This window comes from Lissotriton vulgaris, chromosome 9 (genome assembly GCF_964263255.1).
Source record: "Lissotriton vulgaris chromosome 9, aLisVul1.2, whole genome shotgun sequence".
In the NCBI taxonomy this organism is placed as follows: Eukaryota; Metazoa; Chordata; class Amphibia; order Caudata; family Salamandridae; genus Lissotriton; species Lissotriton vulgaris.
The window spans coordinates 607,027,672-607,041,997 of NC_141697.1; the positions used below are offsets into that span (position 1 = coordinate 607,027,672).

Below are 14,326 nucleotides of genomic sequence, written 5' to 3' on the forward strand. Positions count from 1 at the left end.
CAACAGTGAATTATCGCAGAGCACGGAATTTGAAAGACCAACTCATGCTTAGCCACTTCAGAGCAAAAGATCAGAAAGAAAGTTGGCGCCAAACAAAAGGCTTTCTTAAGTGTTTTAATTGTAAAGTCTGTCAAATTGCCAAACCTACCACAGAATTCCAAATGGCAAACAAAAATTTTTGGAAAATTCGTGAACTGATCACATGTAAAAGCAAATATGTAATCTACATAATTAAGTGTTGTGTGCGCTCAGATATGTTGGGAGCACTACATGCGAACTGAAGAAACGGATTCTTGAACATGTTCGTGCAACGAAAAACAAAGACCGAAGCAATACAGTAGCAAAGCATATGGAGGTTGCACACAAAAGCGATTGGACGAGCCTCAAATTTTATGGAGTTGAAACAGTACACCCCAACGTAAGAGGGGGTAACTGACAGGGGGAAAATCCTCCGCCAAAAGGAATCCAGGCATATCATCAATGTAAGAAGCATGACCCCTTTTGGCTTGAACCAATCTGAAGAATTGTACATACACCTGTGAAAATTAAGTTTTGTTGATAAAATATGTCGCAATGGAAAATTAAATCATTCAGCAAATGATTCCTGATGAACCAGAAATCCAAATAAAGATTAGAAATGACAGTTCCAATATCAAGCATATTGAGAGAAAAATTGGAGATGTTGCACAAGCTGAAATTTTGCACAACAATAAAGACGCAAAGCGCATGAAGATGAAGGAGTAGGAAGAGAAATGCGTATGAATCCAATGGGGATCACAAGCAAGGACACAAACAAATACATGAGGCTAATCCAAGTCAAGAATAAACGGCCGCAACGTTTACAACTGTGTACGCAACATGGATCAAATTCGCGCATAAAAAGAAAATATTTCACAAACATGTCGTACCTTGAGGATCATCACATTGGAAACATCGTTTATAGAACAGCAAAAATTGGTCGGCAAATCTTGGTAACTTACAAACAACAAAGAAATAAACAATGTAAATAGCCCTAACAGGGGAGCGTATCACAATGGGAACATTTGGCACAGAACTGAAAAATAGGGGTGTAAATATAATACAAACGATAACTACTCTTCACAATGTAAATAGTCTTGAGAGCACGATCCATGACACGCTTTCCACAAACTGAGGTTGACAAAATTGCACAATAGAGCATTAGAAACTACATGTCCCAAAATGACTGTCGGCATCGGGGACACAGCGGAAATGATGTAAATCCTTTTTTTAAAAAAAATAGTTTAAAGGGGAGAAACATTTGTATCAATTTACCGTGAACAAGGCATTTGTAATGCCGAAACGCGTAGGAGGTATTCAGCGTCTATTTTCAGATTAATTAACGAACGATGCTCATTGAAGATAAAGTTTAAATAAATATACTGAATGCAAATCTGAGACGAGTGCGGCCCGTTTTCCAGGGCGACGGGAGTTTTGGTGAAATATATAATATAATTTTTTTTGTAGTGCCATATTGCTCGAAAAAGCGCACTCTGTATAAAATGGAAGAGAGCTGGTTGGGATAGGAAATTATTTTTCAGCCTACAGTTCCTGGCCCTTTGCTTTGTAATTACCCAAGGTCCTGTAGGTTAATTACCCTCAGCTGGGCCACTCGGCCGTGCTGCTCTTTATTCTGTATTTAGGGCAAGTGTGTGTAATTTTCTAGGCCGGTCTGCCGTTTACCTCATAAGAGAGGGCACCAATTAGGTCCCAGAGCTAAGGTTGTGATCCTGGAAAGTCTCCAGTTCTCAGGCTGAGGTAACTGGGCGTGACTTCATTCAGTGGTTTCTTCTTTTCTGATTGTAGTGGTTGGTCCTAATGTTTGTTTACACAAGTTTTAAAAAGGCGTGGGTTTGCCGCTCATCGCTGGCACAGATAAATATTTTGCACTTATGTTTCTCCTGATCATTGTTCTCAGGTACCCAGCAGAGTCGGCTTTTCTGGAGGAGACTGCTCCCCTTGGCATGTGACCGAACCCCATCAGTGTCCGCCTCGCAGTGGATCTGCCCAAGGTAAGTGGACAAGTGAATGCTACGTAGAAGGAAAGGTCCTGCTTTACTAAATATTAGTTCATGCTCAAATTCAACTCAAAAACACAGGTTCTAAGGTTGATGGTCCTTCTCAATAATTGTATTTAAAGTCCCTTTTATTTATAGCTGCAGTTACTGCTCCAAAGCGACTTCAGAACCCTACACCTGCATTTAATCTTTCACCTGCATTTAATTTAAACATAGGAGGCAAGGGCAACAGGTGGATTCCAGTTCATTGGTGCACTTCAGCCGTGCACCTGCTTTTGTGGAGTATTTGCTTGATGTTTATTGAAACTGAGGCGTCCTGCAGGATTGGTCTTTTTTCCAGGTTCTTAAGCTTCTTTCTTTGCAGGACTCTACCGCCAATATGTGCTCGCTTGTAGGTGCTAGGAGTGGTTTTATCTAGGTGACTGTACTTTAGGCATGTTTTGTTTTTCCTCGTAGCAAATGGATATATGACTTTCTAGTGTGTTCTTTAGGTCTCGGCTAGCGACGCAGCGCATGCGTTGCTCACCTAGACGAGATCTATTGTTGTCGACTTGGTTGCCGAAGGTCGACAGCAGTTGTCCACACTTACGCACATCTTCTGTCCGCACTCGCGGCGTTTGAGCAGAATGCGCGCATGGCTCGCTTTCACTTTCACGCCGACAGCTTGTGCAGGAGTTGTGCACGCGTACGCACATCTCCTGCCCAGCGCTTTCACTCTCACGGCGACAGCTTGTTCTTAATTATAAGTAGTTTGATTTCGTTTTTTTGGGGGGGTCCTGAAGTTTCACATCCTCTCTCCTTGAACTGCGATCCCACGACAGTTATAAGATAGAAAAGATAGCTCAGCCCGTTAGTCATAGATTTGTGGCTGGAAGAGTCAGTCTTCTCCATGGCCAGCACAAGCCGCGATCACTTATCCCTGCACAGCCCCTACTTTCACACAATATATGAGTCACTTGGAAACCCAGTCTTTTACCACGGCCCCGCTCTTCTGGAGATGCTAATGGCCTTATGGCCGCGTGCACATGCAGCGCCAAACTTCAAGCTATTGAGGCGCCATGCAGCGCTGTGAAGGGACTTACCCCAGTAACATTCTGGCTAAAGGCTTGCAGCCTGCTCCCCGCTTCTAGGCCAAGCATCGTAACACACTAAAATGGGGTCTGAGATGTTCCTGTGGGTGTTCCTTAAGGGGTCTTGCAGGACAAATGTGTTGAGGCGGGGGAGGGATTTCAATGTCCGACTTTAGTTTGACGTTGTGGCTCCCTGAGTAAACCGTGATATGAGATATGAGTGACCCTGTTTACATTACGCAACCCGACGCCTGCCTAAGAACGCACCATCCTCTGTCAGCATTTCTATTGTCCATGGTGCTGAAACAAGGACTGGCAAAGCCAATATTTGAGAAGGTTCTATGTGTGCCAATGGCCTTTCTTATGCTTATATGTGTACTAAGCAGTGAACGCTGACAAAAGCATCTGAAAAAAAACGAGGGTACAGGAAAAAGTGTTTTCCTTCCTGTTGCATCAATTTTTTCTGAGACACTCTTTGTCAGTACTTGCTCATTAATGCTTCCAGGCTGCTTGCTGACTGTAAGACAGTTTATCGTGCATTACAGTGGTTGTGGAATGACATCCGATAGAACAAGCATTTTCAATGCACTAGGACACCCAATTTCGAGATTTTAAGCTTTTGGCATTGTAAATGAGCACGCCTTTTATTTATGTGTTTTTCAAAGGAATACAAATATAAAAAAGCATTTGCAATGCAATAGGTCTTGCATTTACGCGAGTTTGAGCTATTGGCATTTCAAATAACAATGCCTTTCATTTTTGTTTTTAAAACATAAATAAAAGGCATTGTCATTTACAATGCCAATAGCTTAAACTCGAGTAAATGCGAGACCTATTGCATTGTAAATGCTTGTTTTGTTTTTAGCCCCAAATGCTTTGCAAATCAGGTAGATAATTTTAAGGTTCAATACATTTTGATTCATTTAAATTTTACAATTTGCAATGTCTCCCTTTTTCCACTTTCCACTACCCCAAGACAGTTGACCTTCTTATCCATGTCCGACCTCTCTCTGTTAGCAGCTCCCTGAACCCATAGCATAGTGTTATTTTCAATACTCTTAGAGTTCTTGAGCAAGTATCGATGGGTAGTCTACAGCAAAGTAGTCCAATAGCGGGCCCCACCCCTCACTAAAATGCCATTCCTTCTCTTGTATAGCAAACATGATATTTTCCATTACATAGAATATGTCCCATTTAATAACCTTCACGTTTGGGCAATCACACATAATGTGAGTTAGTGATCCCACATATCCACACCTCCTCCAGTAGTGTTTTGTCCTCTCACTATTCATAGAATGTAAGCGTTGCTGGATTCAATGCCTACGGAATAGAAGTTTTCTCACCATTTCCATCCGCTCTTCCAAGGTGGTGTATTTGTAGGAAATGTGGCAAATAGTCTTCCATTGCTTCTCTGTGAATGTCAGCTGCAGCTTTTTCTGCAAAATGATCTACGATTGCTCCTTGGGGCTTTCTAGTCTTTATTATAATTTTACATATTCTAGAGGGCAAATGTTTGTCATTCAATACTTTTCTCAGCAGTTTCTCAAACTTGGTAAAGGGGTGCATTGCTGCCTCCTATATGCCCTGTTGTGTTAACCAGTGTCGGATCCCTGTTTATCTATATCTTTCTCCCCAGGCCTTAGTCCATCTTCCACTACTCGAACAACCTAATGGCCCAATTAAGGAGGCAGTCCATTATTATGATGCACTGAACAAGTTGGAAATGCTTGAATGCATCTCTATTTATGTATTTATTTATTTATTTTATTTAAACAGTTTTATATAGCGCTGGCTAGACCCGTAGGTATCAGAGCGCTTTACATAAGGTCAACAGAGTTACAACAATAATAACAATACAAGTTACATCAAATGTATGCGACACATTAAGGGGGGAGAAGGGGAGACAAGTAGAGAGGGGAGGGGGAGTTAGAAGGGAGAGGACGAGGGGGAAGACGGAATAAGAGACAAAGGGAAAGTAAACCCAAAGACCGCATGGGTAGGTGACGACCAGGTAGGTAATCCAAAGCCAGTCGCCCTAATAGCTCTCAAGGAGGCTCCAACGGGCATCCGTCAGTAAGATGGATAGAAAGGAGACAAGGAAAAAGCAGAACGGCAGAAATACGATGAGGGGAGGGGTGGGCGAGACAGAGAGAAGGAGAGAAACTGTGCCCAAGGTCCGGCTGGGCAGGTGACGGTCAGGGGGGGAACCAAGGCCAATCTCCTCATTAGCTGAACAGAGCAGCTCCACCGGGCCTCGAACATAATACTCGGACTCCGCGGACAGAATAGAGGTCATGTGTACTCAGGGATTGTCAGAATAGTGCGGGAGGAGCCATGGTCCGAAAGAATTCCAGACGTCCTCTTGAGGTCAGTTCCAGTCCTGGAAGGGTTGAGTAAGTAGAAGTTCAGCAAGGGGGAAAATGAGTCACCACTGTCGGCCATGTTGGGGTCAGGCATCCTGGGACCCTTATCCACACCGTGAGTGTGCTGAGAACGACTGAACTTTACAGGGAGGGAAGGGCCAGACTCCCATTAGTTAATTAAAAAGGACAGTAGATCTATCTCCCCGGCGTCCCAAGGCGTTCGAGGCATAGAGCAGACCCTGAAAGCGCACTGGGACACATCTCCCATTACGGTGGGCAGTGTGGTGGGAACCGCCATTTTGCCTCGCGCAGGGGGAGAGAGGGGCCACTCACCTCTATCTTCGGCAACAAGTGCCTTTGGGCTCCGAGAAAGCTATCTAGCCTGTCCGCTGCGGCCAAGGGTTGCTTTTCACACAAAGTGGACGGGCCACACCAGCGGACACGGGCGGGTGGAGGCTTGCCATATGTCAGGATCGTGTTGTGAGTAGGTCCAATGTTCAGAGCTGTGCCTACTGTGTAGCTGGTCAATTTCAGCTGCGGGCGTCCACCGTGGAAGCGGGTAGTGGAGCCCCCGATTGCGCCGCTAATCGGGAATAGGTTTCATGGATCGGCTTCCCATGAAGCAGTCTCTACTCCGATTCTACTAAACGCGGGTCTGTTACATCACAGGCGCCATCTTGAGGCAATATCGCTGTGCAAGACTTTTGCTGATATCCCAGCGTTGCAGCGTCCAGGATATTTGATATTGATACCCAGACTGAAGTCCAGGCTCCCCAGTAGCGTGTTGGGAGAAGGTGACATGCTTGCTTTGATGCCACTGGGCCTACTGTTAGGGAATGATCCAAGAAACACCAATGGAGCTCTGTTTTGTTTTTGTACCTCTCCAATAGGCACTGAGGTGGAAGACCCAGTAATATGCATTGAGATCAGGTGCAACCGACCACCTTCTGCCATTGGTTCAAGTGCATTTCTGGACACTATTCCCAACCTCTTCCCTCCCCAATTGAAACCCACAAAAACTTTCTGCATCTGTCTCAATAACCTCTGCTCCAGCTGGATTGGGACTGACAACAAAAACAAGACACTTGGTACGATCTTCCTTTTGATTGATGTGATGGGGCCATGCTTAAATAGGTAGTGAATTGTGCCAACTCTGTAATCCCTTCCATATTTCTTAACATTTGGGTGGGTAGCGATTGTGGGGAGTTTGGGTGGGGAAAGAAGGGAAATGGGCTTTGTGTATCCCTGGGATAGTTACTGCTAGGTGAATTCCTATATATTTATAAGTGGATGAGCCCCAGGCAGAGGGAGAATTGGTCCTCGACTAGGTCTCACCCCCCCCCCCTCGAAAGTTTAGCCCATGGCCTCAGATGTCCTCATGTTTAGCTTTTCCCCTAACACAGCACAGAATATATGTAGCTCATCCAGACAAGGGTGTTTATGGCTGCTTTGCCTCAGCCACTGCCACCAAGATGTCATTCGGAGATATTCACCTGCATTCTGAATCCTCTGGGTTAGTATTTCCAAGCTTTCTTAGAAAAAAGGGGGTGACAAAGGACATCCCTGTCTTGTCTCTCTTTCAGTAGTTATTGTGGGGAATCCCTGCCATTAATTTCCAGTGACCAGTATTGCAATCACCATGAACCACAAGCCCATAGCCCTCACCGTTTCTTCCGACTAGATCCACTCTACCCTTTCAAATGCTTTTCAGCATCTGAGATTGATCTGTAAGAGCTGGATTTCTCTGGATCCTTGCACTTTAAAAGTATTGAAACCCTAGCTTCGTCCACTGTGGGTGTCCCCACTCCCAATGCTCCCATCTCATTGTTTTCTTTCATTACAATCCCAACCAAGCTGGTTCATATGCATTTGCAGAAAGACTGGGCGAAACTTTAAGGCACTGGTGATTTGAAGAGCTGCAGGCGTTGTAAAGCCATATTAGCCTTTTCAGCTGTGATAGGACCGTCCATCTTCCCCACCTGCTCTATTAGTCATCTTTCTAGCTTTTCCCCCATACATCCTGTGCTGTCCACCAGTTTTGATTTGTAGAAGGTCTGGTAGAAGTGGTGAAATGCTTGTAGCTGATGATGTTTCCCCTAATGGCAGTTCGTCCTTTCCCCTGATGTGCAGCATTTGGCATTGTGAAGGCCTCTTTCTCGGTCTCGGGGCCAAGAGTCTACCTGGCTTAGCTCACCCTGTCAATACACTGTACACCATTAAAACAAACCAACGCACAGAGGATACTTTTTAATCTGAAACCACACAATCCCCCCAGATGACCAATGGAAGAGCATTGGCTGCTAGCAGTAGCGTCCTATATTATTTTGAAAGCCATCTATGTCTCCCATAGAGTCTGTAATGGCAAAGACTTCACTCCTGAAGTCCAGGCTAACCAAGCGCACTCCTTTAAGACAAGCCGGGTCACCAACGCTACCATCGTACAGGTCACAGGACTCCACCAGCAGACACAGGGTGATTGGAGATCCTCCTACTTGACTTCAATTTAACCAGACTCCCTCCTGAATCCCTCTGAGATGAACATCACTGTCTCAGATTCTAAAAAAGCCCCCCCCCCCCCCGAGGCCTTTCTGAAATAATTGCCGGTCTGTTCAGTTCAATCAAATCGTTAGCCCTGTTTGGCATGCCTCCCTTACAGGCTCACTTTACAAATGACCAACACGAGTTAAAATATTTGAATTATTTCAGTGTTAGAATTTCACATCAACATACCTCAGAGAGAGAAAAATTGAAAGGCCATCAAAGAAGTGTTCCTTAAAATAACTTAACTATTTATAGCCTCTAAAATGCAAACAGACCAACATATTCAACGAGTATAATAATGCAATTATAAAATCTTATGTATCAGGTGATGACCTTAATTGACAATTGTTGTAACCTATGTAAAAACCTAATAAAAGAAATAAAAAAATTAAAAATCAGGTGCTGGCCTAAACAGACTCTTTTTTTTTTTATTGAGAAGATCAACAAGGATAAAAATCAAGTAAACAAATACATATAAGTGTAGAGCAGTGTAGAAGCAGACCAAGACAAATTAAATGCCTTATAATGTCAGGATTTATTAAGAGTCAAAGGCATATATGCTTTCCAAATAATCAAGGTAAGTCAGGGAGAACTAATTCAAATCCAGGCTAAACAGAGGAGTTCTGGGAGATGTAGTTCGGGTCCAAAGCAAAAGATGGTGGTAGGAATACAACTTGGTCACACTCTGTTCTCCTCCTCAGGTTTTCACCCAAACGGAGTTCCCCGGTCTTCAGGCTTGACAGACCTCCTCGGATACCGTGAAACAAAACAAAAAGAACAAGAACTCCTGTCAGATGTGGGGTTTCACGCGTTAAAGCTACGCAGGAAGCAAGGGAAGTGGGGGGGAAGCTCTTCACCAGAACCTTCACCAGTGTGCGCGCAGTTCTTTAAACGGACGTTTTTGTGCCCCGTCCTCTATGCACAGTGTTAACACCAGTTATTCGGTTCCACCCGGTTTTCCTCCTCCTTTCCCGTCCTCCAGTCCCCGACCCCAAGAGAGTTGGAGTTTGTCTCGTACCTTGTGCAGCCACGACCCCCGGTGGCCGTGGCTGGCGTACTCGCGTTGCCAGGTAGGGTCTGGCTGCCCTTCTGTTCCGGCGCTCGGCTCCTCGGCGTCGCAGGCAGCTTCGGCTGTTGTCCTCTTCCCGATCTCAGGCTCCGTCCTTCCGTTCTCCGACGGTGAAACAAAGAAGGTCCTCACCGGTGTTTCCTCCTGGCGTCCGATCCGTGGTCCCGATGTGCGACGACCTTCTTCCTCGGCGTCTTCCTTATTTAGAGCGCTGGAACCACGTGACTCCCTCATCGGAGTGGCCCAGGCATAGGATTTAAAGGGGCCGCAGTCATCATTGTCGTTGACGTTCTGAAAACACAGAATGGGAGAGCAATGAGGGGAAAAGTGCCCCGAGGGGGCATCCACAGAGTCTGAATCGTCACAATAAGCTACAATAAGGCTAGCCCCAATATCACATCAAATACATAAAAACCAAGTTTAAACACACATGGACGCATTTTTTCAATTAGATTGCTACAATAAATGCTTAAAAAGAAAAAAAAATCATATGCAAGTTCATAGAACAGATTTGTATTCATGAACTAGCACACAGTTCTCGCCCCATATTACTTTTACCTTCAGTTTAATATTATTGTAGCTCCATTCTCTCCTCAATTCCCAAATGGCTATCTAAAATAAAATCTTCTGGGTTTCTAAAGTGCAAGACTGCTAAAGTGCAAAAATGCAAAAAAGTGCAAAAGAACAACCTGATTTATATTTCTATAGCAGCTAAGTATTGCCAAGTCGCAGTAAACTTTTTAATTGCCCCCACACACATTGCAAAAGCGTCTTCAAAAGCCCTGGTACACTTCATCTTATTTGGCCATTTCTTATATAAAGGAGCTTCTGTCGATCTCCAATTCTGTAAAACTAGGGAGCGAGCGACCAGCGGCGAAATAGCTAAAAAAGTCTCTTCGGATTTTGACGCATTAATCTCTCTGCTCGTTATACCAAAGAGGACTGCCTCTGTTGGGATGGGTGATTTCTGGAATGCCCAGTTTATGGCTGAAAAAATCTTATCCCAGAGCATCCCTAGTTTTGAACAGGTGAAGAATGTATGTTTCCATCCTTCTTCACCTTCTGCCAAGCAGCGAAAACACTTATTCTCCACCTCGGGATAGATTTTATTCAACACATTAGGGGTGAAATAGGCCAACCAGCAGGACAGAAACGCCATTCTTTTAAAATTGGCTGCTCTTAAGACCTTACGGCCTGTTAAGGATAAGGCCTGCCACTCAAGATTAGAGCAGGAACATTGGGTCTCCTGAGTTACTTTCTCCAAAAACTTCTCTACCAAAGGTAAAATAAATCAAAATAAAAAAAATCAGGTGCTGGCCTTAAACAGAATCTTAAAGTATAGTCAGCCCTCTATTATCTTTATCGTCATTACTCACATTAGTTAATGGTGCTAAAATGAGAACACTTTAATTATTTAAGCCTCTTTAAAATAAAATGCAAATAACTATACAACAAAATAGATTTATAGAATTAATAAAGCAAACAAATTTCCATTCTGGATATTTTTCATTTTGTATTTCTTAAAGATTGGTGACTCTGGTATATTCACTGAGCTGTATCTTTGTCAGGGTGTACTACTGGAATATTGTGTTTAAAATATCGTCCCACATGCATACTGTTTCCAGAATATCAACTGTTAACATTTTGTGAAATAAGTATTTATAGGCTAGTATACATTGGCTATTTTTAACTTTGCATCTACAAACCATGAAGATATATCATTAGTCTAGGTATGTTGAGGCGGAGTTCAAAGCTGTACATTTTCAAGGTATGTAGATGGGGAGTAGGAAATCCTAAATCTAGAACAGCCTATAGATACCTACCTTCACTGTACTGAAGCAGTCAAACTACAGTCGATGTGTTTGTTGAAGTTTTGACCCATAACTGTCTTGCACGGCAAATTAAAGGAAAGCCCTTGAAAGTTCTCTACAATAACATAAGCCTCATAACTGACAAATATTTTTATGAAACCCATAAATGTGAACACGTTTTTCGGTTAAAACTGAATTGCTATCATTTTGAGAATCCATGACTGAGTAACGGGTGACAGGGTTCAAATACTTTATATTGGAGTTCACAGGTAGAATCTTATTCCCCAGTCATGGCCAGTGCTTTTATAAAGTGAGGTCAAGCTTAGAGTGGCACCTAGTGCTGGTGCCACTCTATCTGAATGGCTCTTTTTCATGGTGGGTGAGTGCTAAAACTGTCAAAATGCTATTTTGTCTCAATTGCTGAAAATATGTGCATCTTTCCTGACTCCGATAAAACATCAACAAAACTTGGGGATCCACACAGAATTGGAGCATACCGTGCACCTTCCTGCGAAGGTGTGTGCCATGCTTTCAATCTTAAGAAGGATGTCTCCCTCAAGGTACATCTCAACTTCAGTCTCAAAAGGGCCTGGAGGGTGGCAATTCTTAAATGAAAAAGCGCCTGAATACACTTTGTTAATAACGTACTAAGTGACCACCAACTCTACATCTAGGTTGCAGTAACCTATGGAATCAGGAGTACCTCTTTAGCCATATGGGTTTTTAGGCTTGAAGCACAGAGAAACCCATGCAAGCCAAGAGTGGCCACAGTGGACAAAGGGAGAAACTGCAGTAGGCTGTAGGGTAGTGGGTAGTGTACACGATTGGATGTGTTTGGGGTTTTCTGAATCCCACCAGAGCAAACTGCACTTGGGAACCAGAACACAGTGTCCTTGTAGCTGTGGCCTTGCTTTGCTGCCGAGGCGAGACATTGTTTCTGAGAACTGTGCCTGACAATAAACGTTTGTGATCTATATTGAGTATTCAAGTACTATGCCTTTTGTGCTGTAAAATAAGTTGTTTGATCACACATTAATAGAATAATTCTCCTGTCTTGAGAGGGTCAGCTTCACTTTCTATGCTTACTCCCTTTGCCCCATATTGGTTAGTATTAGTCTATTTTCCAAGGACCTTTTTAGCTCTCAGAATAAAGAGGGATCCTCAAACGACTCTAATGGTGGTAGTCCAGAATCCCGTCTATCACATCAGGGCACATATTCAACTTTTACAGGCTCTTCAGCTCCGGTAAAGCACAATCATGTTTGTACCTATGTTTTTGAAGCTATTTACCTCATTATACTTGTCCACCCTATTCATTAAACTCCAATGTTACATGGGCTCTGATTTTCTACAGAAGTATCCATGCGCAAAAAACACACTGGACTTAGTTGGGATCATTTTTAGAATTGTATAGAAGGGGTAAATACAAACCTTCTTCAAGGCATTCACGTTGAATAGTTTTCACGTGTATCTGCGTCCTGACCACAAGGTTCTGAATGAAGAGTTAAAAGAAACAGAAGATTTACAGATCTTTGAATGTTGCCTGCCATATCACGGTGATCAATGATTTTAGATTTCTGTTTGTCAAAGAACTATAGTAGACTATCTCAGAAACTGACTGTGGGTTTACAGCCCGCCCATTGCATACCATTGGTTGGCATTATTGTCATTCACGTTTGTTTGCTTCCTATTCCATTGTGTGCCTTCCTCTTCTTGGTTTTCCTCTCCTGGAGGATAGCTTCTTACTATCCTTTTTGATAGGACAACTTGTATCCTTCCACTTTTCACATTTATGGAATCAATTTTCCTCTTTAAGCACTAAATGAAAGTGTATGAGTTTTCTTGCTCTCTCACGTGCTACTCCCTGTCTCACATTCCCGCCCTATGCACACCGCTTTGCCCCATCTTTTCCCCACATGCCCTTTTAGCCTCTGCCAACAAGTGCTCAAAGGGAGAAGCAGCACTTGAGTCAGTTACCTCTTCAGTGTTGCTTTCTCCGACCCAACCATTTTTAGGTCGAGCCTGGGCAGCACTGCGAAGTATGCTGTATTCAGGTATGGACTTGAAGCTCCGCCCTTTTCCCCGCTCTTCTTTTCAATTGGCTCCTGTTACTGTCCTTTCAAAATTGTTGCTTTTGATTAATGAATAGGCTTAGTAGTCCCTCCTTAGTACCGCCTTGTCTCCATTTGTAACCTCCCACGAGGACTGGACTTTTTACTTGTGTTGTTACACGGTCTGTTTTATCTACAGTCTTTTTTTTTTTTATTGGAGTTCATGGTGCAATAAGGAAATACATAAATACATTATCATATGCAAGGTTTAAGAACATCTGATACATATATGAACAATTAAAGAACACAGTATTGTAATGTAATGTGGAGGTAAAAAATTGTATAAAAATCAATCAATAAATATAGCAATACAGTACATTTCAGATTCTTATTCTATCATCCATCCACTTCTTAACCGGGGCCCATAATCGTCTTCCCATTTCTCTTTTTTTAGCGCCTTTAAATTCATAAAGGCTAGACTCAATATTGTAATTAGCCAAGAATCTAGAGATCCACATCTGAAAAGACGGGGCTGTTACATCCTTCCAACCGGCCGAAATATTAATTCTAAGTACGGCAACCGACATAAAAACCAAAGCAGCCTCGTCATCTGTTAAAACCAGTTTAGAATCTGAGCCAAATAGCATTAGTGTTGGGGATAGATCGACCTTATGACCTAGCAGCCCCTCCCAGAATTTTGTTATTCCATCCAGGACAGGGGTCAATCGTTCACATGTAAAGAACATATGTATTAGGTCTGCTTGTCCCTTATCGCATCTTGGGCAACAATCATCATTCTTGACACCCCAGGCAAATAATTTAGCCGGTATATGGTATAGATTAAAGACTGTTTTAAAGTGTTGTGCTTGTAGATTGGACGCCCGAAAAATCTTTTTGTTCAAGATTAATGCTAGGTCCAAATCTACATCCGGGTTTCCCAATTTAATTGCCCAATCACTTTCCACTTTTCCTACATCGTCCTGTAATCTGGACACCAACATGTTGTACGTATCTTTAATCTTCCTACATCTTCTTCTCATACCTTCAACCACAGGAAAATCTACAAGTGGTTTGAGCTATGGTCTACAAGCCTGTAAAATGCCGGAGATTTGGCCATATATAAGCCAATGATTTGAGGGGAGGCCATATCTCCTTTGCATGTCCTCAAACCCGCTTATCCTATCTCCTACCATTAGATCTCCAATAGTCTTAACCCCTAAATCCTTCCAGACTTGCAGTATCCCGTCATTGTTTAAATGAGGAAAAAGGCTAGAGTAAACAAGAGAAGAGACGGATTGACTTTAGGAATATGAAAAAAAAATTAAATTGATTTCCAAACATACCATGCACCAAGCAGGACCTTAAATCGTGCCTTTCTATAAAAC

The 14,326-nt window shown here is 43.0% G+C and overlaps 2 protein-coding genes across 2 annotated transcripts in view; both read left to right on the top strand.

Moving 5' to 3' along the window:
- The first annotated feature begins 1,933 nt into the window (after window positions 1–1,933).
- Window positions 1,934–14,326, top strand: part of LOC147691952 (G protein-coupled receptor 4-like) — a 216,481-nt gene continuing 204,088 nt past the window's right edge. Inside the window, exon 1 of the mRNA XM_086938234.1 lies at window positions 1,934–2,030. The gene's annotated coding sequence lies outside the window, so the exon portion shown is untranslated. The remainder of the gene's footprint in view (window positions 2,031–14,326) is intronic.
- Window positions 1,941–14,326, top strand: part of LOC147691953 (G protein-coupled receptor 4-like) — a 128,742-nt gene continuing 116,356 nt past the window's right edge. Inside the window, exon 1 of the mRNA XM_086938239.1 lies at window positions 1,941–2,030. The gene's annotated coding sequence lies outside the window, so the exon portion shown is untranslated. The remainder of the gene's footprint in view (window positions 2,031–14,326) is intronic.